The sequence below is a fragment of the Stenella coeruleoalba genome (genome assembly GCF_951394435.1).
Source record: "Stenella coeruleoalba genome assembly, chromosome: 9".
In the NCBI taxonomy this organism is placed as follows: domain Eukaryota; kingdom Metazoa; phylum Chordata; class Mammalia; order Artiodactyla; family Delphinidae; genus Stenella; species Stenella coeruleoalba.
Window position 1 is genome coordinate 103,380,611 of NC_137155.1, and position 25,212 is coordinate 103,405,822.

Below are 25,212 nucleotides of genomic sequence, written 5' to 3' on the forward strand. Positions count from 1 at the left end.
CGTGAGGGGCCAGGATCCCAGTGAGAAGGGAAGGGATAAAAACTGACCCCTGCAGTCTGCCAGCTTCTTCCTCCAGATATTCGCTGGATTTTGAAGCTGCAAGGGCAGCGAGCACTAAGCCAAAAAGAAATCCCAGGACACGACAGTGTATGTTCAGCCAACTGTCAAGAGCTCAGGGACTAGAGGCGAGGCCGGGCAGGGGAGGCGGCCCAGCAGATCACTGCAGGCTTCCGGCTGAAACACGGGGAGAAGCAGACGAGAGCCCCACAGCCCAGCCTCAAGCCGGCTCAGCCAACGGCCAGATAAAGGCCATCGCAGCCCCTCGGCTTCCCAGCAAAGAACGTGTGAACCGCCTGAGACAAGGTAACATCAGAGACTGTACACGGTTCATATACGATGCACGGTGTTCAGGGAAATAATGACTCACACACAAAGACAGCCATCTGACCAAAAGTCAAGGAGAAAACAAGCCAACAGAAACAGACCCACATTTGATGGAAATACTGACATGATCAGACAAGGAACTTAAAACAGTTACGAATATGCTCAAGGAAATGATGGAGGAAGTGATGAAAAACAAGGATAATCTCATCAGAGAACTGAAATCTATTTAAAAGGACTGAATGGGAATTTTAGAACTGAAAAATACAGTAACCGAAATTAAGAACTCCAAAGATGGGCTCAACAGGAGATGATACTCAATAGAAGGGAAGATTCATGAACCAGAAGCCAGGTCAAAAGAAAGTCTCCAAACCAGAGTACAGAAAGAAAAGAGAGAGAGAGAATCCAGAAAAGAGCAGGGGCAACCTGGGGGACTCAGGGGGGAAGATTTAACACACGTGTAACTGGAGTTCCCAGAAGTAAAGGGAGACGCAATACAGGGAAAACACTGTCTGAAGAGAGAAAAAAAAAGTTCCTAAAACTAATGAAAGACTTCATTCGGCCACAGAGTTGAGAAGTTCTGCAAATTCCAAGCAGGATGAATGAATGGCGGTGAGGGGGGGGGTCCTCAGTAAGCACTGTGCTTACTGGTGAGAGTCTGAAGCACAACAGGAGAGCGTAAGTAAGTCACAGCCTGAAAGAAGACTTCTGCGATCCATGAAACCAACACAGATTAAAAACACGTTACCGGGGCTTCCCTGGTGGCGCAGTGGTTAAGAATCCGCCGGCCAACGCAGGGGACACAGGTTCGAGCCCTGGTCCGGGAAGGTCCCACGCGCCGCGGAGCAACTAAGCCCGTGTGCCACAACTACTGAGCCTGTGCTCTAGAGCCCGCGAGCCACAACTACTGAGCCCGTGTGCCACAGCTACCGAAGACCATGCTCATAGAGCCCATGCTCCGCAACAAGAAATGCCACCGCAATGAGAAGACTGCACACCGCACGGAAGAGTAGCCCCTGCTCACCGCAACCAGAGAAAGCCCGCACACAGTGATGAAGACCCAATGCAGCCAAATATAAATAAATAAATTTATTTTTTAAAAAAACATGTTACCTTTGTTAAAAGTTGACAAAGCAGTTTTTAAAACAAGCAAACCACTCGCTTTCCAACCCCGCAGGCCCTCGTTCCTTCCCTATGTACTTGCACATCTGCTGGTTCTTTCCTGAGCGCTGGGAGTAGAAAGAAAGGACCAACACTCACCCAAGGTTTTATTTTTTTCCAAACTGCTTCCCCTAGCGTTACAGGCTCCATGGCCCACAGCCTGCCTTCTGGGTTCCAGGCCATCACAGGCAATAACGTGTCTTCCCACAGCCTATCACGGGCACTGTATTTACAGCCTGCAATGTCTGTTTCTTCACATCTGCCACCTGACCACTAAGCCAATGCACATATTTCGGGGTTTTGTTACAGCAGAAGCCCACCTGCAGGCTCAGATTTCTGAGGAGGTAACTGGCCAAGGAGACCCAAAATACAGTGGGATAAATAAGAGGAGTTTATTTTTCTCCCACGTCACAATCCAGACACGGTCAGTGGGTGGAGGACTACGGCATGACGTCACCCAAGGACCCTGGCTGGCCAGCCAGCTCTGCAGGGCTCAATGTGGGTCAGTCTCCGTGTCCAAGACAGTAGTTGTCTCACTTCCCAGCAAGCAGGAAAGCAGCAAGAGTCCGGGCAGGGGACGCTCTCACTTCTGCAACTTTCCGTCACCCAGACTTAGTCGTGTGGCCACACCTAGCGGCCACACCGAGTGTCATAGAAATGCAGCTTTCCTGAGCTTTCCGACCTCTCCAAAACAAGGATGGGTGGAGGCTGACAGGCAACCCAGAGCACCACAGGGCCGATTCTTCGATCCCACAAAGCACACCCCCTCCCAAGGACGCAGGTGTGCCCGGGGAGAGCCACGTTGGGCCAGCCACAACCACCTTCCTCGCCTCTTCCTCAGGACCACCACCAGGCTTGTCTGCTGTTCTTACCTTTTCCTGCCACCAGGACAAATCGATTTCAGGGACTTTACTGGCCCATGATCTACTTCAGTGCCAGCCTGTTAAGCCCTGACATGACCCCCTAACTCCAAATTCAGGAAAGAAAACATGTAGATGCTGGGTCCCTCCCAGAAGACACAGACTCCTTCTGCAAAGAGCACACCCCCTCCCCAAACTCCACATTCCAATGGAGGAAGCTGAATTAATATGTTAAACTAAGGTCCTGATATCTTACCTTGCTAAGGTAGGGGTATAATTAAGAAATATCAATTTACAGAAGGAAAAGAATTTTGTCTAAGGTAAACTGCATCTACCCATAAAGAAAAGCAACTGGCCACATGTTTAGCCTATACATACAGATGCACACACACGCATGCAGCCACCTATACACACACACACATACATACATGCAGCCACACACACACATGCAGCCACCTACACACACATATACACACATGCAGCCACACACACATACACACACACATATACATACATGCAGCCACACACACATATACACACACATATACATACATGCAGCCACACACACATATACACACATGCAGCCACACACATACACACATGCAGACACACACATGCAGCCACATACACACACACACATATACACACATGCAGCCACACACACATACACACATGTAGCCACATACACACATATACATACATGTAGCCACACGTGCAGACACATACACACATGCAGCCACACACACATATACACACATACAGATGCACACACACGCATGCAGCCACCTACACACACACACATACATACATGCAGCCACACACACACATATACACACATGCAGCCACCTACACACATATACACACATGCAGCCACACACACATACACACACATGTAGCCACATACACACATATACATGTAGCCACACATGCAGACACATGCAGACACATATACATACATGCAGCCACACACACATGCAGACACACACATACACACGCAGTCACACACACATGCAGCCACACATACACACACTTAAGCTCTGGTGACACCACCACCCACCAACTGAGGCATCCCATTACACAATAAATAATAAATGCCACTCGGGGATAGGAAAGAAGACTCAAATAAGAGAATGTACATTTTTGTTCCTGAATGGGAAAATCCAGCATTGTGAAATGTCAGTTCCTCCTAAATTAATAATATAATTTCCATCTGAATCTTAACAAGATTATTTAAGAAATTTGAAAACTTCATCTAACAGTTCATCAGGAATCTCATACACACACACACACACACACACACACACACACACACACACAGAATTAGGGAAACTCGTACTACCTGATAGTAAAAAGTGTAAATAGTAATTGTAACAGTCTAGAACATATCGAAGAAATGAAATAGTTACATGCATCAATGGAACAAAACAGAGTCCAAAAATAGACCCTAGTACACATGGGAGTTAAATATGTAATGAAGAAGGCACTTTGAATCACTGTAGTAAAGATGACCTATTCAAGAAACAGTTCTTAGGGACTTCCCTGGTGGCGCAGTGGATAAGACTCCACACTCCCAATGCAAGGGGCCTGGGTTCAATCCCTGGTCAAGGAACTAGATCCCACATGCATGCCACAACTAAGAGTTCGCATGCCACAACTAAGTAGCCCGCCTGCCACAACTAAGGAGCCCACCTGCCGCAACTAAGGAACCGGCAAACCACAACTAAGGGGCCGGTGAGCCACAACTAAGGAGCCGGTGAGCCGCAACTAAGGAGCCCACCCGCTGCAACTAAGACCCAGCGCAACCAAATAAATAAATAAATATTTTTAAAAATAGAAAGAAATGGTTCTTATAACCAACAAGGACCTACTGTATAGCACAGGGAACTCTGCCCAATATTCTGTAATACCTAAATGGGAAAAGAATTTGTAAAAGAATAGATACTTCTATATGCGCAACTGAATCACTTTGCTGTACACTTGAAACTAACCCAACATTGTTTATCAACTCTACTCCAATATAGAATAAAAATTTTTATATATATTATTACAGTGAAAAAATAAATACTATAAGCAATTACCTTATTCATTAAAAAAAGAAACAGTCTTCACAAAAATTATATTGCTATTTGCAAAATAAACATGCATGACCTATATCTTACACCTTACATTAAAATAAATTGTAGGTAGACTGAAGATGAAAGGGGAAATAAGACCATGATGATAATAGAAATAATTAGATGACTATTTCTATAATCTACAAGCAGAGAAAGGCTTCCTGCAACTGGTCAAAGCAGAAACCATAAACACTGGTTGACATGAAAACGTAAAGTACCTGCATGTCAAAAGAAAGTACTATCTACTGATTTAAATAAAATAGTACTATAACTGTATTGAAAGGGAAGGCATAGGTGATATAAAATAATTAAATTGTCTTCAGTCACATAAAGAGATCAAAATAGACAATGTCCAAACTGTAAATCAAGGAACTGCAGTAAACTATCAACACAACAGCAAAGACTTGGGGAAAGGGAGCGCTACAAAGAGACTGGAGAGAAAAGCATACTCTCATTCACTACTGGCAGACATAGGAGCTGTTGCAAATTAAAAAATAAATAAATCTAGCAATAGATAGAAAAAATGTATATGTATAGCCGTGTCTGTCTGTCTACCTATTCTTATCCCGAAGAGCTAAAACAGCCAGTATGTAAGGCAGATAAACAAGGGTTTTATCAAAGCCTAGTTTTCAGTGGCCAAAAAAAAAAATTGAAAACAAAATAAAAATGGGTCTAGGTATACAAATAGTGGTACACCACCATGGAATCCATTAAAAATGATGAGACAGAACTTTACCAATGGAACTGGAGGGATTACTGTGTTTATTATTTATGTATTTATTATAAGAAATACATATACGCATTAAAAGAGCAAAATACAGGGAAATATAAGTGTATTGATATAAAACAAACAATGAGCAAAAAAAATATATGCCAGAACATGTGCTAATTATTATGAAGTTGCATGGAGAACGATACGAAATTACACACACCGTGTGTTTAGTAATTCTGTTGTGGGAGCAAGAGAGGACTTCAGAAGGATACGGAAGTGAGAAACGGCAGGGGAAGCGACCTCAAAAAATTAAAGTATGCGTGAAACAGTTCCATCTGCATAAAACTGCATGAGCTTGACTCTCTATCAAATGCTGACGTCTGCTGTCACTGAGCCGTGCGTGTTCAGGTGAACTTGTGTTTCCTTTGAGCATTGTGCAATGAAGATGTCTTACAATGTTACATTATGATACCATCAGAAAGTAAATTACTTTGGGGCGCAACAGGTATGAATCAGATTGAGTCCAGAGTAAGTAGAAGGAGAAAAATAATAAAGGTCAGAGCTGAAATAAAATTAAAATCTGACTAATAATAGAGAAAAACCAATGGTTTTTTGAATAACGAATAAAAGTAACAAATTTTAGGTCCAACAAGAAAAAAAACACAAATTTCCCATATCAGGAATAAGAGAAGAGACACCACAATATTACAGATATCAAAAAGATAAGAGGTAAATATTATGGACTACTATATGACAACGATTTAACAATGTAAGCAGAAATGATGAACTTCAGGAAAGACAAATAACCAATGTAAGAAAAAATAAAAAAGGTAGAGATGCAAAAAAAAGAAATTGAGTTTGTAATTTAAAACCTTCCTATAAAACTTTGTTTTATAAAATAATGCCTAAAGTGGGAAAGAATTTGAAGATATGCGCGTTCCTGTATGCTGTTAGAAGAAGTGAAAATTGACACAAGTTTTCTGGAGGGAAATTCAACAATATACGTCAATTTTTTTAATTTGTACGACCTTTGACTACGTATCTCACTAGGACGAAGAGCACGGATGTTCTGCAAGGTGCCCAGCACTACTGACCCCAGAAGCATGAGCATGAGCATTTGAAAATATCCATCACAAGGTTGCTTGTATTTCCAAAAACAGTAACTGGAAACAAACTGAATGACAAACAATATAATTAAATTAACTAATATGAAAACAATGTAGTTAAATAAATTAGTGTAAATGCATTACACTCTCACAATGGAACGACTGGAGGGCATCTATGATGATGACATAGATCTGTATTTATTGAATTCGAAATATGTTCAAAAGATAACATGATATTTTAAAAGGTTATAAAATAATATACTTGGTAAAAATAAGTTTTGTTCTGAGAGCGCCTTTGTATATTTTCATGGCCAAAAGAAAAAAAGTCTGGAAGGGTTTTTACCAAGATGCTAATTATGATTATTAGTGATTTTCCCTCTTTCCTCTAAAGCTGTCTCTGCTGAGTTTTTTTATCATGATCATATATTAAGTTTTAATTCCCAGTTTCAGTTATAGATTTAAAGATACACATGAGCATGCTTGGGTCCTTGCCTTTCCACCATCAACCCCTTATAAAATGAGTGCTGGAAAACACGTTAAATTGAGCAGAAGTACCGCCACCAGTTCCTACGCATCCTTTCGTGACCACACTGATAAAACACCCGGTGACTCAGGCGCCGAGAACGCTGGCATCCCCTCCACGCTGATCTCACTCGGGCTGGCCTGCTGCCTGATTCGTGAGCTGTGATATAGCTGGTGAGGATGCACATCCAAGCGGGCAGGGGCATTTAGGCAACGCTGAAGTCAACGCGGGGGGTGGGGGGGGGGAGGGAGGAAAGAATTCTAAAGAGCACAGAAGAAGGAAACAAAATTCAGCATGATGGTGTTTTCATAAAAGCACTCGGAAATTTTTCAGAGTCTGTTAGAGTAACTATTTCCGTGATCATCAAAGTTCTGCTTACGACCATCTAAGCTCGGGAATATAGTTAAGCAGGTGCCAACCGGGGCACGAGGGTGTCTCCTGTATAATGTGATTTTTCCTCCCTGAAGAAGAGAGAGCCAAAAGTGACAGCATTTATGCTTAGGATCCATCCAGGAACTGAGGGTACAGGGTAAACAGGCGGCTGCAGAGCCAGCGCGACCTGCTCACAGGAGTGCATTCAGTGTGGCAATTTAATCACTTTTAACCTTGGGTGCCTAAAGTAGTCATCAAAATCGCTAGGTCCTGGGGCTTCCCTGGTGGCGCAGTGGTCGAGGGTCCGCCTGCCGATGCAGGGGACGCGGGTTCGTGCCCCGGTCCGGGAAGATCCCACGTGCCGCGGAGCGGCTGGGCCCGTGAGCCATGGCCGCTGAGCCTGCGCGTCCGGAGCCTGTGCTCCGCAACGGGAGAGGCCACAGCGGTGAGAGGCCCGCGTACCGCAAAAAAAACAAAACAAACCCTAGGTCCTCATCTCTCTGACTGGAGCAGAGGAGCCTTGAAAGGCAAGCCCCACCTCTGGGGTAGGAGCCTCAGGCGGATGAACGGGTACAGGCGAGGCCGCTTTAGTGGGTGGGGTGGAGGGTCCGAGTGGGCGGGGTGTGCAGAGACCTGGCCAGGCCGGGCCCAGCTCCTACACACCCCGCCTCGCTTTGGGCCCAACCTGACTGCCACCAAGAACTATAACCAGCTGGAAATGAAGAGCCGGCGACAAGCGCGAGCTGGACCAGCCTCACACCTGGACGTCCCGGAAAGGTGGTCCTTCAGGGGGCAGGGGATGAAGGCCACTCCCGTCCTGAATCCCACCTCATAAGCTCACTCAGCTTTGAGTTTTGGAGGCCCTGCTTCCTCTTTGTCGCAGCCGACGCTACCCACCCCCAAGGCCACTGCTTATGGCTCCCAGCTCCTCCACAACAGCCATGTGCTCGGGACACGTGGTTTATGTCCCCCAGACGGCAGGCTCCTAGAAACGAGGGGCTCCATCATTTGCCTGTTAGAGCCCTGTGATTTACGAATTACTAAGTACACGCTCCGTACACGTTCATCAAGCACTGCATGAGTAACTAGAGTAAGATTTACCTCTATTTCAGAGGAAAACTCCGTGGAGCGAGTCTCCCGGGCCTTTGTTCGCAGCGCTAGGATGAGGTGGGGGGAGAAGCTGCAGCTGCAGGGGGGAGGGACACGGGGTCCTAACCCCACCATCCTCAGGGCGGTCGGGGGGCAGCTGTGTGAGGGGAGACATGGACGTGAGAGCTGGGAGGAGCCTGACTTCAGGCCTCAGTGGGCTCTGCAGAGACGAAGGGCCAGGGTGGAAGAGAGATTACAACAGTGACCGAGGCCAGAATGGAAGGGAAGTTCCAGGGCCGGCTCTCCAGGCCACAGTTCCCAGGACTTATTCATTTGTAAAAGTACCTGCATCTGAAATTGCCTCTAAACTCAGACATGTTTTCTCCTGACAATTTTTCTAAACTGGGTAAAGAAATACACGAAATCCCACTTATAATATCATGCACTTTCCAAACTTGAAGAGCTACTCTATATTCCACAGGGAGACACTCAGCCTGGGCGAGTCTCACCGTAATCCTCACCTGCTCCACATGGGCCACTTTCTGACCGGGAACAGCTCATTTTATGGTCCCATTTTTCTAAGTGATATCCTGAACGAAGGAATAATTTAGATAATAAATCCATTTCAATTACTGTCCATTAGAAGACAGGAAAACATTAAACCCAACCAAAGCTGGTGGGAATTATGGGTTGTCCTTGCAGGGGAAAATTAATTTAATGTGTCCACAGGTAACACCACTCTATAAGCAGCATGAGTTCTTTCTTAGGAAAAGAGCACATTCCATTCAAACGACATGCTTTTCTACGGTGCTTGTGGATGGAGAAACCATGGTTTTCCATTTTCCTGACACACAGTCAGACCCCAGGGCAGAAAGGAAATGGGAGTCACACACCTGTCCTGATCCCCTGTCCCGTCCTCCAGTCCCCTCTCCTCCCTTTCTCTGACCTTCTCTTCTCAGCTACCCTGCAGCTCATGAGATCTCCCCACACGTCCAGACGGAAGCAGAGAGCTAACTTTCTGAGGGGTGGGAGGGGCTCCCACTTCAAATCTCTCACAGAACCTGATGGCTAAGCCCAGGCCAGTGCCCACCCTCATCTAACCCACCAGGGCCGTGTGGCCACAGCACATCAAACGCATCTTTATCCAAAGCACCTGGCTGTCCAGGTCACAGAGAAAGGAGGCTGGCTCAAAGGTCAAGTAAATACCCCCAAACGTGTCTATTTCAGTGGTTTCCCCATAAACTCCCCCAAAGCATTTAGGAAGAAACACATTTTGAAAGAAGGATTTACGCTAACGTCTATTATAAGATGGTGATTATTAGTTTGTATGTATCACAGCCATCCTTTCTGTACAGTGAGGGTCACGGGGCAGCGACTCCGCCCAGCCCTGTCTTCTGTGGAGCCCCTATCACCCCTCGCACTCGACAACAGCGAGTAGTTAAAGGGCGGTGATTCTGTCCTTCACATTCAAAATAATCATGGGCGGCTCATCGTGAATTCAGTCACATTCCAAGAGGCTTTCAAACGATTGATCGGAACTGGAAAGAAGGAAATGGCCAGGTTGGTCCAAACGTACTTGCTTGTCCTAGAAAATGGGATGTACATCCCCCCAAATTATGCGGCATTTTTCATACCTGGCTCTGTCCTCTCCTCCCTTCCCCCCCTTATCTTAACCCGACAGGCCCACTTTCGGGAGCACCCCCCTGCCACGGTGAGTTCCATGGGCCTAACAGGTGACACACTGATTAAACTTATGACCTCAGAGAGCAATGGAAGCAGGAAACATAGGTGGACTGAAGAATGACTGGGACAAGATAACAACGTCCAAGCCACAAACGGCTACTTACAGAAGCTAGGAATACCTCAGCTTTAAAGATGATGATTTCAGGGTTAGTCCTAAAGCCACGTTCCTACAGGCAGACTTGGAAGTACAGAGAAAGAGAGAAAGTCTTCAGGCAGTGGACACAGACGGCACGCGACCGTGCGGCCAGGGATGAGGTGCTGTGCTTGGGGGCAGGAAAGACCCGGTTACGCAGCGGAGACGGCGATTTCCCTTACGGCTGCAGGTGCCAGCTCAGAGGCCGCCTCTTCTGGAAGATTTGTGGGACCAATACTTGACTTGCGGGCCGTGCCTTCTATTTAGGTCAACTTCAGTCCTCACCCAGCGGCAGGAGTCACCCCTGCATTCTCACTTATCTCCTGCCCGTGCAAACACTGGGATTTTTGTGTTTTTCTTATTTGGAAAACCTGCTTACCTTTCCGATTTTCAGACACTTTATACATCAAGGACATGATCGTTGTCATTTCTGTTAAAATTGTTTCTTCTGACTTTTTTGAGTTCAAATTTTTCTTTAAAAAAAAAAAGTCACCTCTTTAGAAAGCTCTTCCCTGAGTGGGCAGCAAAGCAGGTCCTGGTCGCTCTCTATTGCACGTTTTCATGACTGCACTTGTCACTACAAATACATGTAAGTATCTATTTGTCTGTCTTCCGCTGCAGCATGAGCAGTAGGAAGCTCTGGGGGTGCCCCCTGGTATGCAGCAGGCACTCGGTCTGTGCTTAGGGAAGGAGGGAAGTAATGGGGTTCAGGACGTGCTACATGGCACCGTGGCATACTGACTCTTTCAAGCTGTAGGAGTTGGAAAAAGTGCCAGAAGCAGGAAGGTCTCTCCAACCTCCCCCTTCTCCCCTGAAGCCAGTCACAAGGCCCTCTCTCCACCCAGAGGAAAGAAGCATGTTTATCTCCTGGACTGAAAAGAACCTAGCAACAGGCCTGGCTCAGCCACCCTGGCTCGTGCATGGACGCCACCCCCTGTCCCAGCCCGCTTCTCCTCGCCTGCCCACCCTGCAGCAAATCTCAGCAAATCGAACACTCAGGTGCCTTCCTTTGGGTCTCAGGAAGGTGTCACGTAAAACATATTAAATAAACACGTGTGCTTTTCCCTGTTAGTCTGTCGGTTTAATTTTCAGACCCAGCCAGGGACCCTGAGAGGGTCAAGGAAAAGATTTTACTTCTCTTTAGAAGGAAGAAGGGAGGGAGGGAGGGAGGGAGGAAGGGAGGGGAGGAGCCTCTTCTACCTGAATCCTCCAGACCAAGCCCCCCGATCTACGAGCACAGACGGCAGGACATTCGCTACGTTCCAGGTGAGTCCAGCAGCATCGCTTGACAGCTCTGGGTGGCACTGAATGCACTGGTGACATAACCCAAGACACGACGCTCTTCTCTTATCTTCCCCATCAGTCAGCTTAGCCTATACTTCACTGGCTTGAATTTACTTCCTAATTTTCAAAGCTAGTCATTATCCCAGAAACACATCCTGAAATTTCATACCCTCGCGTTTTTTCTGCTGCAGCTTCGTCTACTGGAAACGCCTCCGCCCTATTTTCCCCCATCTCAACATCACACGTATCTAAACCCCGGCCAACTCCCCAGCCTTCACCTGCATCACCATTTCAGAAAGAGATGCAACATTTAATTGAGAACAGAAGGTTCAAAATCATAGTCTTCTACTCGGCCATCCTCGAGTCAGCCCTCAGCTTCAGGGTCCACAGTTTAACCCTGAAGAAAAGGGATTCGTCTGGAAATCCGCACTCCAGAAAAGATCTACCTGTAGACTGTGGGCTCCCAGAGTGTGGGGACTTTTTCATCTGTATTGTCCCAATTCCTGGCACAGAGATATTAGTTAATTCAACATCAGTCATTATTGAAGGATTCGGTTATTTTCATTGCGTCACACCAAAGCTTTCACTAAAACTTCAGGTCACTAAATAACAGCTCCCACTTTTTGAGCATCTCCTGTGTGTTAGGGCACGTTTCACCTAATGTAATCCTTGCAAGGACACTGGGAGGCACAGATTAGAATGATGAATAAAAGAGATTAAGCAGTTTGCCCGAGTTCAAAAAGCTGGTAAAGGATGGAACCATTTTCAAATCAGGTCTTTCTGATTTCAGATAAAAGTTAAAAATGAATGGTCTTTACTAGTTAACCCTCAATTAATCAGCACATCCACTGAAACATGACACCCCAGTCCCAGAACACATAATCTCAAAGAGACCAACAAAACTGAACTGAGCTGAAGGCTGAACTGGGAACACACACACAATGACTTGCATCTCCACCTGAGGTCCATTTGCTAAGCCTCCTCGTTTGTTCCCCGGAATGAGGCAGCGCCCATTCCCCATGCTGCCCCGATGGATCAATGACAGCACAGAGACAGAAGGCGTCTCAGACCCATGACATGACACGTTAGTCAGCAAACACGGTTACCTAAAAATTCCTTAAAATGACCCTTCTTAAGCATATGTGGCTTCATGGAAATTGGAAACAAGAGTCACAGACAGAATCTGACACTGACATTGAGTGTCTGCTACTTATGAGTTTGTCGATATGAAATCACATCCCTTTCTACATCTTCCCCCCAGACTGTACTTTTCACCAGCCCGAGGTGATTCTGGCACATTCTCAAGGTCCGTCAGAGGTGCTCTGCCTTCTCCCCATCAGGTCCTTTTGGTCCTTCTCCTCTGTGTCAACCTCCGGCCGAGGCATCCCTGCCAACAGTGTTAGCTAATTAACCAGCCAGCTCTGAAGCTGAATTACATAAATGTGCGTGCTGTGCCCGGCCATGCAGACTCAATCTTAGTCAATTGAGAGGAGCTCAGAGGATGGCCCCGCCCAGGAGAGCTCTGCACTTTACTGGGAAACTTGAAGAATACTTTGCTCTGAGGAATGAAACTCTGGAACCGCGTGGGACGCTAGCATCCCTGGGTCGGAACCCTGCCTGCCTCCTGGGAGGCCAGCTGTCCATCCCTAAGGCGATGGTGACGCAGGAGTGGGGCACAGCAGCCCCCCCCCGCCCCCGCCCCCAGTCTTAGAGCAAGAGCGCTGCAGACGCAGCCTCAAGCCCATGTCCCCAAGCTGCCCCGACCCAAACCAGGGACGAGGCTCCCACACCACCACCCACACCCGGGGCTCTGGGCCTCCGCGCTCCGCCCAAGGCCGCTTGTGGCAACATTACGACCTCCTCACCCCGATACAGTTCCACAACGTAAGATCGTTCCGGTTTAGAGAGCATCCAAGCCCGATCCGTAGTGAGAGTCAGCACGAAAGTACCACCAGCTGTTCGCTTAAAAACTCCCGATTTCTCAGCTTAAAAACAACACACACACACACACACACACACACACACAAGCGTACACATATTTTAAACTTACATAACCAAGAAAATGAACCTTTATTTATTTTAAAACATAAATTAAAATTCCTTTTTACTTTTAAGTGTATGAAACACTTTGGGGCCACACTTTTCATCTTATTGACACACCTTGAAAATCAATTTAATTTTTAAATGCTCACTGTTGACAGACAGAGACCAAAGGAATTTGGGCTAGAAAAGTCATGACTAGACTAAAAGTTGTAGGCGACAAAAACCTTGTAATTGAAGGAGAGGCATGAACGAGGTCTACGGCGGCAGAAGCCACAGTCTTCTCTGGAATTACTACTGCAGAGACCCATAAAAGATTAATCAAGACGAGCAAGCAATAACTTCCCAAGCGCTAATAAGCACCGCCTTGTTCCGCGGTGCGCTGAGCCGCTGATCGTGTTCAGCCGTACGAAGATTTATGGAAAATCCAGAGTGAAAACCGAAGCATGAGGTAACGCAGCACTTAGCAAATGAAGCCCAAGTAAAATGTATGCTTGGTATCATTCCAAAGACCTGCAAAAATCATTTTTGATTCCCCCTCCTTTTTTTAAGAACAACAACAACAACAAAGTTCATTACGTCACTTCACCAGTGTTGTTAGGAATAATTTTTAAGGTATAACACTATTCAAATGATTATGTGCCTGTTTTGGGGTGGAAAGCAGGAAATGCCTTGGAAATTAATGAACTTTTTTTCTTTTCACTTTTTTATCCAAGGATCAACTTTTCCTGGAAATCTTCTGAAAGTTCTGTAAAATATCTTCTAGGATCACTCAGGTCTCTACTCTCCATCAAGCTGATGGATCCACAGGTCATGTGAGCAGATAAGCTAACAGCTAACTAATAGTCCATAAATTGTACGTCTGGACCACTAGGTTACATCACTGAACTCTGCTCTGCGGCAGGCTATTAATTAAAAGCGTCAATTGTGTGTTTTGTAAATCAATCTCTGAAGCAATATTATAATCACAAGAATATACCTGATCAAATAGATGGGCCACCAGAAGTGTTCTCTTAAATTTAGAAACATAAACTAACTGTAAGTAATTATAAACAAGTGTGTGGGGGGGTCAAGTCTCCTTCAGCGTCATTGATTAGAAAAAAACAGAAAATACACACCAGTACCTATGAAGTCGCCAGCTGAACCGAGGTTTGAAATGAAGATACATGAAGAACGTGAAAAGGGCCGAATTTCCTTAATAAAAGGTAAAGTTTGCCCCAAACCACACTGGGAGGTAATACTTTTAAAACAGGCAATGTGACAGATCCCTGAAGATGAGGAAGGAATTTCCTGGAGAAGATTTTCATATTTATGCTGCTTTCTGGTCCAGTTCCAGTGTGAATTTTTTTAAATCAGAAAATCTGGGGGCACAATGCGACAGAAAAGCCTCATTAACAACGGCTACTACCATGAGTAACCAATTCCACGTTCACACCAACACACACCCCTACGGGCTCGCTCTACCGTGGGCACTTGCTGGAATTTACTGGAAACGCCTCTCTTGAGGTGTCCTTCAGAGGTGGTTTGATTTGATAGTTTCAATAGTGTGGATCCTTTTCACATTCAGGTGAACGTGGGACCGGCTAGAAATCACTCAGCAGCAAGTGGAGGAAACAAGCAGGCTTGAGAACAGAAGGTACATTCTCTATGCGCAAGGAGCTGCCAGAGGATGGGGCTGCACGTCACCAACCTCAGCAAGTGTGCCGGCGTCTCCAAGTAACAGAAGACGCCACGTGCCACAGTCACCTGGGCCCCAGAGCTTCAGCAGAGGGCCCAGACGACCCTGACGACATCAGGGCCCCAAATGGCCTCCCGCCCTCGAGGAGGGCACCCATGGTCTCCACTCCACGCTGGTTTTCTTATGGTTATAAGGTGGGTCCCAGTAGCGACGTTGGCTCCACGCTCCCCCCTTCAGAAGATGCTACCGAAGGAGGGAAGACTTTCCATGGCTCTTAGGAGTGAGGAAGAGCTTGCCTTGCAGCCCCCAGCAAACTTCTAAGTGTCATGGGCCAAAACTGGGTCCCATTCCCAGTCCTACAGCAATCCGTGGGAAGACTCACGGAACCACGCCTGGATCAGTCAGGTCCGCTGACTGAGGTCAGTCCCTCGCGAGCAGCTGACCTGCTACAAGCTCCACACAGATGTGGGCGGATGCACAACGCTCAGCGCACACAGCAGAACGGGCGCTGGTCAGGAGAGGGTCACAGCAGCAGCCCCGCCCCGCGGACGTGGCCTGAGTGCGAGCCCACGGGGCTTCACCACCATGGCTTTGCATTTCAGCCCTTCTGTGCGTGCTGTTAGCTGTCTGCTGGCCGAGCAAGATCTGGCTCAATGATTCAACTACGTCAGAAACTATAACTAACTATTAAGGCACAGTTCAGGGTCACAGCCTCACACTCATAGGATAATTATGGAACAAAATTGATAAACCATTAGCCAGACTCATCAAGAAAAAAAGGGAGAAGACTCAAATCAACAGAATTAGAAATGAAAAAGGAGAAGTAACAACTGACACTGCAGAAATACAAAAGATCATGAGAGATTACTACAAGCAACTCTATGCCAATAAAATGGACAACCTGGAAGAAATGGACAAATTCTTAGAAATGCACAACCTGCCAAGACTGAATCAGGAAGAAATAGAAAATATGAACAGACCAATCATAAGCACTGAAATTGAAACTGTGATTAAAAATCTTCCAACAAACAAAAGCCCAGGACCAGATGGCTTCACAGGAGAATTCTATCAAACGTTTAGAGAAGAGCTAACACCTATCCTTCTCAAACTCTTCCAAAATAGAGCAGAGGGAGGAACACTCCCAAACTCATTCTACGAGGCCACCATCACCCTGATACCAAAACCAGGCAACGATGTCACAAAGAAAGAAAACTACAGGCCAATATCACTGATGAACATAGATGCAAAAATCCTCAACAAAATACTAGCAAACAGAATCCAACAGCACATTAAACGGATCATACACTATGATCAAGTGGGGTGTATCCCAGGAATGCAAGCCTTCTTCAATATACACAAATCAATCAACGTGATACACCATATTAACACCCTGAAGGAGAAAAACCATATGATCATCTCAACAGATGCAGAAAAAGCTTTCGACAAAATTCAACATCCATTTATGATAAAAGCCCTCCAGAAAGTACGCATAGAGGGAACTTTCCTCAACATAATAAAGGCCATATACGACAAACCCACAGCCAATATCGTTCTCAATGGTGAAAAACTGAAACCATTTCCACTAAGATCAGGAACAAGACAAGGTTGTCCACTCTCACCACTGTTATTCAACATAGTTTTGGAAGTTTTATACACAGCAATCGGAGAAGAAAAAGAAATAAAAGGAATCCAAATCAGAAAGAAAAAGTAAAACTGTCACTGTCTGCAGATAACATGATACTATACATAGAGAATCCTGAAGATGCCACCAGAAAACTACTAGAGCTAATCAATTAATTTGGTAAAGTAGCAGGATACAAAATTAATGCACAGAAATCTCTGACATTCCTATACACTAATGATGAAAAATCTGAAAGAGAAATTAAGGAAACACTCCCATTTACCACTGCAACAAAAAGAATAAAATACCTAGGAATAAACCAACCTAAGGAGACAAAAGACCTGTATGCAGAAAACTATAAGACACTGATGAAAGACATTAAAGATGATACAAACAGATGGGAGAGATATATCAAGTTCTTGTATTGGAAGAATCAATATTTTGAAAATGACTCTACTACCCAAAGCAATCTACAGATTCAATGCAATCCCTATCAGTCTACCAACAGCATTTTTCACAGAACTAGAACAAAAAATTTCACAGCTTGTATGGAAACACAAAAGACTCCGAATAGCCAAAGCAATCCTGAGAAAAATAAACACAGCTGGAGGAATCAGGCTCCCTGACTTCAGATTACACTGCAAAGATACAGTAACCAAGACAGTATGGTACTGGCAAAAAAACAGAAATATAGACCAATGGAACAGGATAGAAAGCCCAGAGATAAACCCATGCACATATGGTCACCTTATCTTTGATAAAGGAGGCACGAATATACAATGGAGAAAAGACAGCCTCTTCAATAAGTGGTGCTGGGAAAAATGAACAGCTACGTGTAAAAGAATGAAATTAGAACATTCCCTAACACCATACACAAAAATAAGCTCAAAATGGATTAAAGACCTAAATGTAAGGCAGACACTATCAAACTCTCAGTGGAAAACATAGGCAGAGCACTCTATGACATAAATCACAGCAAGATCCTTTTTGACCCACCTCCTAGAGAAATGCAAATAAAAACAAAAATAAACAAATGGGACCTAATGAAACTTCAAAGCTTTTGCACAGCAAAGGAAATCATAAACAAGACGAAAAGACAACCTTCAGAATGGGAGAAAATATTTGCAAACAAAGCAACTGACAAAGGATTAATCTCCAAAATATATAAGCAGCTCATGCAGCTCAATATCAAAAAAACAAACAACCCAATCCAAAAATCGGCAGAAGACCTAAATAGACATTTCTCCAAAGAGATACACAGATTGCCAACAAACACATGAAAGGATGCTCAACATCACTAATCATTAGAGAAATGCAAATCAAAACTACAATGAGGTATCACCTCACACCGGTCAGAATGGCCATTGTCAAAAAATCTACAAACAATAAATGCTGGAAAGGGTGTGGAGAAAAGGCAACCCTCTTGCACTCTTGGTGGGAATGTAAATTGATACAGCCACTATGGAGAACAGTATGGAGGTTCCTTAAAAAACTAAAAACAGAACTACCATATGACCCAGCAATCCCACTACTGGGCATATACCCTGAGAAAACTGTAATTCAAAAAGACTCATGTACCACAATATTCATTGCAGCACTATTTACAATAGCCCGGAGATGGAAGCAACCTAAGTGTCCATGACAGATGAATGGATAAAGATGTGGCCCATATATACAATGGAATACTACTCAGCCATAAAAAGAAAATGAAATTGATTTATTTGTAGTGAGGTGGATGGACCTAGAGTCTGTCATACAGAGTGAAGTCAGAAAGAGAAAAACAAGTACCGTGTGCTAACACATATACATGGAATCTAAAAAAAAAAAAATGGTTCTCACGAACCCAGGGGCAGGACCGGAATAAAGACGCAGACGTAGAGAATGGACTTGAGGACACGGGGAGGGGGAAGGGTAAGCTGGGACGAAGCGAGAGAGAGGCATAGACATATATACACTACCAAACGTAAAATAGATAGCTAGTGGGAAGCAGCCGCATAGCACAGGGAGATCAGCTCCGTGCTTTGTGACCACCTAGAGGGGTGGGATAGGGAGGGTGGGAGGGAGACGCAAGAGGGAGGGGATATGGGGATATAGGTACACATATAGCTGATTCACTTTGTTATACAGCAGAAACTAACACAACACTTAAAGCAATTGTACTCCAATAAAGATGTTTTTAAAAAAGAAATAATAATAATAATGTTAATTTTTTCAAAAAAATAATTAATAAAATAAAATAAAATCGCTACTCAACGTGGCTGTAATGATCAGCCTTGTCGTTGCCAAAAGTTTCACAGGACTACTTACGTCTTGTAAAAGGAAACGGTGCTGGGCTTCCCTGGTGGCGCAGTGGTTGAGAGTCCGCCTGCCGATGCAGGGGACACGGGTTCGTGCCCCCGTCCGGGAAGATCCCACATGTCGCGGAGCGGCTAGGCCCGTGAGCCATGGCCGCTGAGCCTGCGCGTCCGGAGCCTGTGCTCCGCGACAGGAGAGGCCACAGCAATGAGAGGCACGCGTACCGCAAAAAAAAAAAGGAAATGGTGCTAAAATTGCAGAGCATTAAAAAACAGAGGAGTTGTTCAATTGTTTGTTTTTGTTTTTTATTTTGGGGGTTTGTTTCTCTTTTACCAAATAGGGCCGTAAGTCTTTTCATCAGGGTTCAGTCCATGGCAATTTGGAACACACACACACATACACAAAAAGCCAACACAACCAGAGGAACATGAAGAAAAACAGAAACAAACAAAGCCTCAGATTTAAAAAAAGCGAAGAAGAAAACCCGTCTGTAATCGAGGCGGCAATCTCGCAAATGGCTGAAGAGGCGAGGGCCCCACTCACTGAACTGCCGCTAGGTTTTTCAGAATTTCAGGATGCTGAAAACATTCTCCCACGTGTGCTCCGCGGAGAACAGCAGCCCGCCCTCACAAGCCTCTCTCTATTGAAATTAGTTACAAAGGAAGCCTGGGGCTGACTATACCTGTCCTCCATGAGGAGCCAAACGGAAGTTTTCACCATGGATCTGTCCTCGCACATGAAGCAAGCGCAGAACGAGTTCCACCAGAACGTGACCAGCTGCCGGTGCTCGTGCCCGTTTGGCAGAGAAAAAGATTCACGCATTTGTTCAGACTGACGGCTTCCATACGCCTCACTTTGTTGTCACTTTTTTCTTTCTGTTCCTCGTCACTTCTTCCCAATTACTTTATATGCTCATTTTCCTACCCCTACAAATATCACATATACTGGCTTTCTTTAACTTTGGATTCCAGAAGTTTCGTACATTTACCATACGTTTAAAAGCCTTTATCGCCGTCTCTTCTATCCTCCGAAGACATGGCTGTCACATAAAAATTAGGTTCAAGTGTCAAGTCAACCAACAGTGAGGAAACAGTGAAGGTGAGCAGGAAAAGGAGGGTGGGAGAGGCGGGGGGAGGACGGAGGACACGGAGGACGAAGGAGGCTCCCTCCTGGGAGGACCACGGGGAGGCGCCACTCCTGGTCCCGCCCAGCAGCTCAGGCCCGATTCGCTTCCGACTTCTTTCTTCCCACTGCTCAGGAAGTCCAGGCACAAGTCGAGGCAGGGAGGGCCGCCCCCACGCCGCTCCTTCAGGTAAGAAACGTCGAGGGGCCATGTAGACACTGATGGCGCCTACTCACGCTTTTTTTCCCTTTTCGGTCTGTTTCCTGAAATTCAAGGTCTGTGTCGTCCACAGGGCTCTCCCGTGGGCGTGACAAGGAAGGGCGTCTGACCTCACCCCTTCGGAGGCTGCACTCCGCCCCCGCCTCTCACCGGACACCCCCGGCTCTTTGAGGTGAGCGATGTTTCCTCCTGCAGAATTCCACCCCACGTTGCACTCTTCCCTCCTGACAGGTCTCCGCAGGATTTAACCTGATCGCCCTCCCACCCTCCTGTCAGGAAATCCTCCTCGCTTCCCGCACGTCACACTGAACTAGTCCGCTTTTGCCCCTTCCTGACTCCACGTCGGCGTCGGCGCGTTCCAGCCCCGATGTGGGTCTCCGGCCACCACTCCTTCCCAGCCTCCCTGTTTCCTCAGGAGCCCCGGGACCTGCTGGCGCCCAAGAAGCCCCCGTCACGTCAGTCTGAGATTCCTGCTCCACCTCAACGAGCCTCTTCCATCCCTGCGTCCCTCTGTTCCGGTCACCCCCAGCCTCTCACTGCTTCCCAACAGGTCCCTCCACGTAGGTACGGATAACGGAGCAACCTTCCTAAAGGTACTACTTTGATTCTGTAGCTCCACCACTCCGAGAAATATCCCGAAAGACCCCCTCATCTAAGGTTACAGCTCAAACACCCCCGCTACATACACGCCGGCCATGTCATCTTGATTTCACCTCTTCACCGTCGACGGTCTTCAAGTTCCTTTTCCACGAAACTGACTTTGACCACAAGGACGCACATTAAACACCTTCTTCTCCGAAATCTTGTTGAACTTACTGTCACTTCACATAGTTGGTATTTAACTAAGTATAGACCCGTATTGGTACATCACTATTTTATGTATTTTATCTCCACCAATGAAATGGTTAACCTAGAGTTTATTTTTCATTATTCTCACTATTGAACATATAGTAGGCATGTAATAGCTGTTAAACACTATTTGATTTGTTCAACAAATATTTCTAGAGACCTGCTAAGCCACCGGTATTGTGCTGAGATACAACAGTACACACGGAAGATGTGATTCCCCCTTTAAGAGGTTTCAATCCAATGAGTAAGTTACAGGGTAAGTGGTCACAGCTACTCCCCGTGTGAGCACTGTGACAGGGAAGCCCACGCACCATGGGGGCCAGAGCGGGGACCCCGGCCTGGAGAGATTCTGCAACACAGACACATTCGGCATCCAAGCAGTCTTCCCCACCACCGCCCCTGCATCAAGAAGCCACCTGCCTAACTCAGGCCCCCCAGCTTTCATAAACTTCTCTTTTAGCAAGTCTGGTCACTGATGTAAGAAACTGAAAAGGTTAACAGTCAAAATGTGCAATGGTTACATTAATTTTTATGCACAATTCCGAAAATCAGAAATACAACGAAGTAAAACGTCGTGATTTTTCTTTTGACTTTTCGAAACCTGCAGATCCCTGTTTCTTCAATCTGGAACAGTTGCAGTGAAACACAAATGACAAGAGTCACAGGCGCAAACCATGGAGTCATGACCACACTCGATAGCGCCCCGGCCGAGCGCCTGCTTCTGCTGCCCGGGGATGACTTACCGTGAGGGTGGTTTTTTGGAAGCATAAATGGAACCCAAGCACACAGCCCCTAAAACGCTAACAGAAACCACACTGAGCCCACGGCGTGCTTCTGATGGAGTTTACAAAGTGCAAGTCAAATTCTGCAGCGGTGTGTCGGGGACATCAGGGTCTCGTGCACTGACCACAATGCCCTCTGGGAAGGAGATGGGAGCTTTGTTTCTGAAAACTGTCACCTGCTTCACAGACAAATGTGAACTTCGTGCTTCCTCCACAAGTAAACGCGTCCTCAGACACAGCTTACTCGGCATAAACCAACAGACCCTGCGCACCTACGCCACGTAAGTCACTCTGTGCCGTACGAAGTCACAAACAGTGTTTTCCTTCAAGGGCTTATCTCAGCTCAACTAAAAGCACCTGCACAGTTCCCGGTGAGCTCCGTCTCCTGCACCGTAACCCAGGCCCCACGGGGTAAGAGCCACTTCCTTTTGCTCATCATATCACTGCCCAGTGCCCAGCACGCTAACCTCTGTTGACTGAAACACACAAGTGTGCCAAGTTTCAAGGGTGGGGAAGGCGCATTTGGAGGAATATAACACAGCACCCCTGTCCCCAAGGAGTGTACACATCTAGCTGGGTAGACAAGACAAATAATATAGGGCAGATTTAGCGAAGGTAAATGACAAATGCTTTCGATGGTAACTTCATAGACGCTGCACACGTATTGCTGCAATATATGCATCCTTGTGCATAAAGCCTTACTGTGCAGAATTACATTCTGAAGTGACGTCCCCAGAATAGGAATGATTTGGTGGTGTTCTATAGAAAAATAACATTAACCCCCTTTTTGCAAAACAAAATTCATTTAAAAATGGTAATATTTGGAATATCCTACACAAACTTCCTGGTTTTAAATGTCTGTAAGATATTTTAACAGAAAAATTATTTAAATGGATGAGACAAGAGACAAAGATAAAGGACTTTAAAACAATTCCTCACCACTCAGTCAGTTATTACTCCAATGAGTAAAGAGCTTAGAAGCTGCCCCTCCTGTCCTGACAGCAAGAAAAAAGTTGAACAAACGGAAAATCAGTTACCTTTCTTGGATCTATCAGAAAATTGAGTCACAGGGCAAAACCACTGCCCAGAAAACTGGAGACAGAAGAGTCAAGGAAATCACAGCAAGATCAACCTACCTGGAGCACAAGCGCTGCAGCTGTTAACTGGTGCGGACATGGAAATGGTGGTGTCGATGCCGGGGCTACAGGTGAACTCACTGGAGAGATTCCTGGGGCCACAGTCCCGGGGGGACCCCACACTGTCATGGGTTGTACCTCCAGGGACAGCCCCAGATTCTCAGGTGACGATCCAAGAAAAATCCTCCTCTGTTTCTGGCAGAGAGAAGGGGAAAGGAATGAATCATCACGTAACGACACCCAGAGAGCTGGCCGATACAAAGGCCTACTCTGCAGGGGAAAACCGTATCCCACCTGGGGGAGGGTGAGCCCCACCCAGCCCTCTCTGGCCTTCCGTTCTCACCTGAGGAACACTGCAGAAGTCAGGGTCTACTTACAGAAAGGCAGAGCATCAGAGAAGGGATAAATGAAGGAAAGTAAAATCATTTCTTTCTTATTCTTAATTAATGTCACAGATAAGTTTTGTTCAAAGTCATCAGAGTAACAATGTATCAGGTGACGGCAGTATATGGAGGAATGCAGTGCTATAAGGGCTGGGCAGGAGGCATCAGGGTATCAGGACACTTAGTTAATTTAAAAGCTACCTGCCCCCCCTCCTTAAGCAGTGTAGTGTTACCTGAAAGTGAACTTAGATTAGTGGCAAATGTATGTGGCAAACTGTCCGGCAACCACTAGAGAAAAGTTTAGAGGTAAGTATAATTGATGTGCTAAGAGAGGATAGAAAATGGGATTGTATAACATTTGGATCATAGGCCATCAATTAAAGCCAGAAAATCACGATCTAATCACTGTCTAACAGAGAACGGTACGCCCTGTGAACGAAAGTCTTCAAAGTAATCCTACGTCAGGGATCCTAACCTTTCCAAAGTTATGACATTCACAACCTGGCATGCCATTTAACACCCAGTCTGAAGATGGAGCTGGATGTTTGGAACCAGACCATCCCAACAGCCCAGCCTGGAGTGGTCACCAGGCAAAGATGGTGGCACAGGCAACGGCCCAAGCACCAGGAAATGCAGGCTCCCAGGCTAATCTCCTGATGATTAGCTGATAATTAGTCTACACCAGTTTCTTCACACCTCTAGCCTCATTTGAATCATCATTAAAGTGAGCTCACATACTCTAAATAATCTCTAATATTCTTTCCAAATTCACAATTCTTGAATTCTAAATTGATGAAAATAAAACAATAATTCCTAAATGTACACAACTCTACTGTGCAGCTCCAGACTGTATGTGCGTCTGCACACAGACACCACAAAATACAGCACGATAAGTGCCTTCGTTAACACTGTTTTATAATTTGAAAGCCAAATGCTAATTCTTGTTTATCAACTGTAAACACAACGAACATCAAAACAGCCCATTCCACACCACATTTAAACTTACTTAGGTTTTCATAAGCACCATGCTTCTTGACAAGGAGACAACTTTCAAAGTTCTCCACTCATTTATCCTGAATTCTTGACTCTTGGTCTTACTGGTTTAAAGCCAAGACTCCTATTATCACATCACCACAGGACCAAGAGTCCTGTGTAGCATCTGTCACTGAACTCTGCACTATACTCGATGGTACATGCGTTACTTCACGGACTCCTCATGACAGACCTGTGAAGTAGGTACCATCCATATTTGATCCACAGAGAAACTGGGTCTCAGAGAGGTTAGGGAATTTGGCCCTTGTCCTAAGTCTAGTACTTTTCAGGGCCAAAATTCAATTCAAATCTCTCTCAGCTCACATCATGCTCTTGCCACCCCCCTTCTGGAAAAAAAAAAAATGTACACGGAACCTCAATAAACAAAACGAATAACTGCGATAGTATATTGGACTTTTATAACACACAAACATATTCATGTCCTATCATACAGTAAATCAATGAACATAATAATGAATTCTGATGAGATGTGACATCGGTGTTACTGTTACATTAGCAAGTTTTTCAGGCTCTGCCTCAGTTTACTCCTGTATTTTGTTTTGCTTGCACAGCACC

General features: G+C 45.6%; 1 long non-coding RNA gene across 1 annotated transcript in view; it reads right to left on the minus strand.

Moving 5' to 3' along the window:
• The window catches only part of LOC307191199, a 350,163-nt gene that overhangs the window by 317,562 nt on the left and 7,389 nt on the right, over nt 1-25,212 (minus strand). Inside the window, exon 2 of the long non-coding RNA XR_013829635.1 lies at nt 23,222-23,416. This is a non-coding gene — a long non-coding RNA (uncharacterized lncRNA). The remainder of the gene's footprint in view (nt 1-23,221; nt 23,417-25,212) is intronic.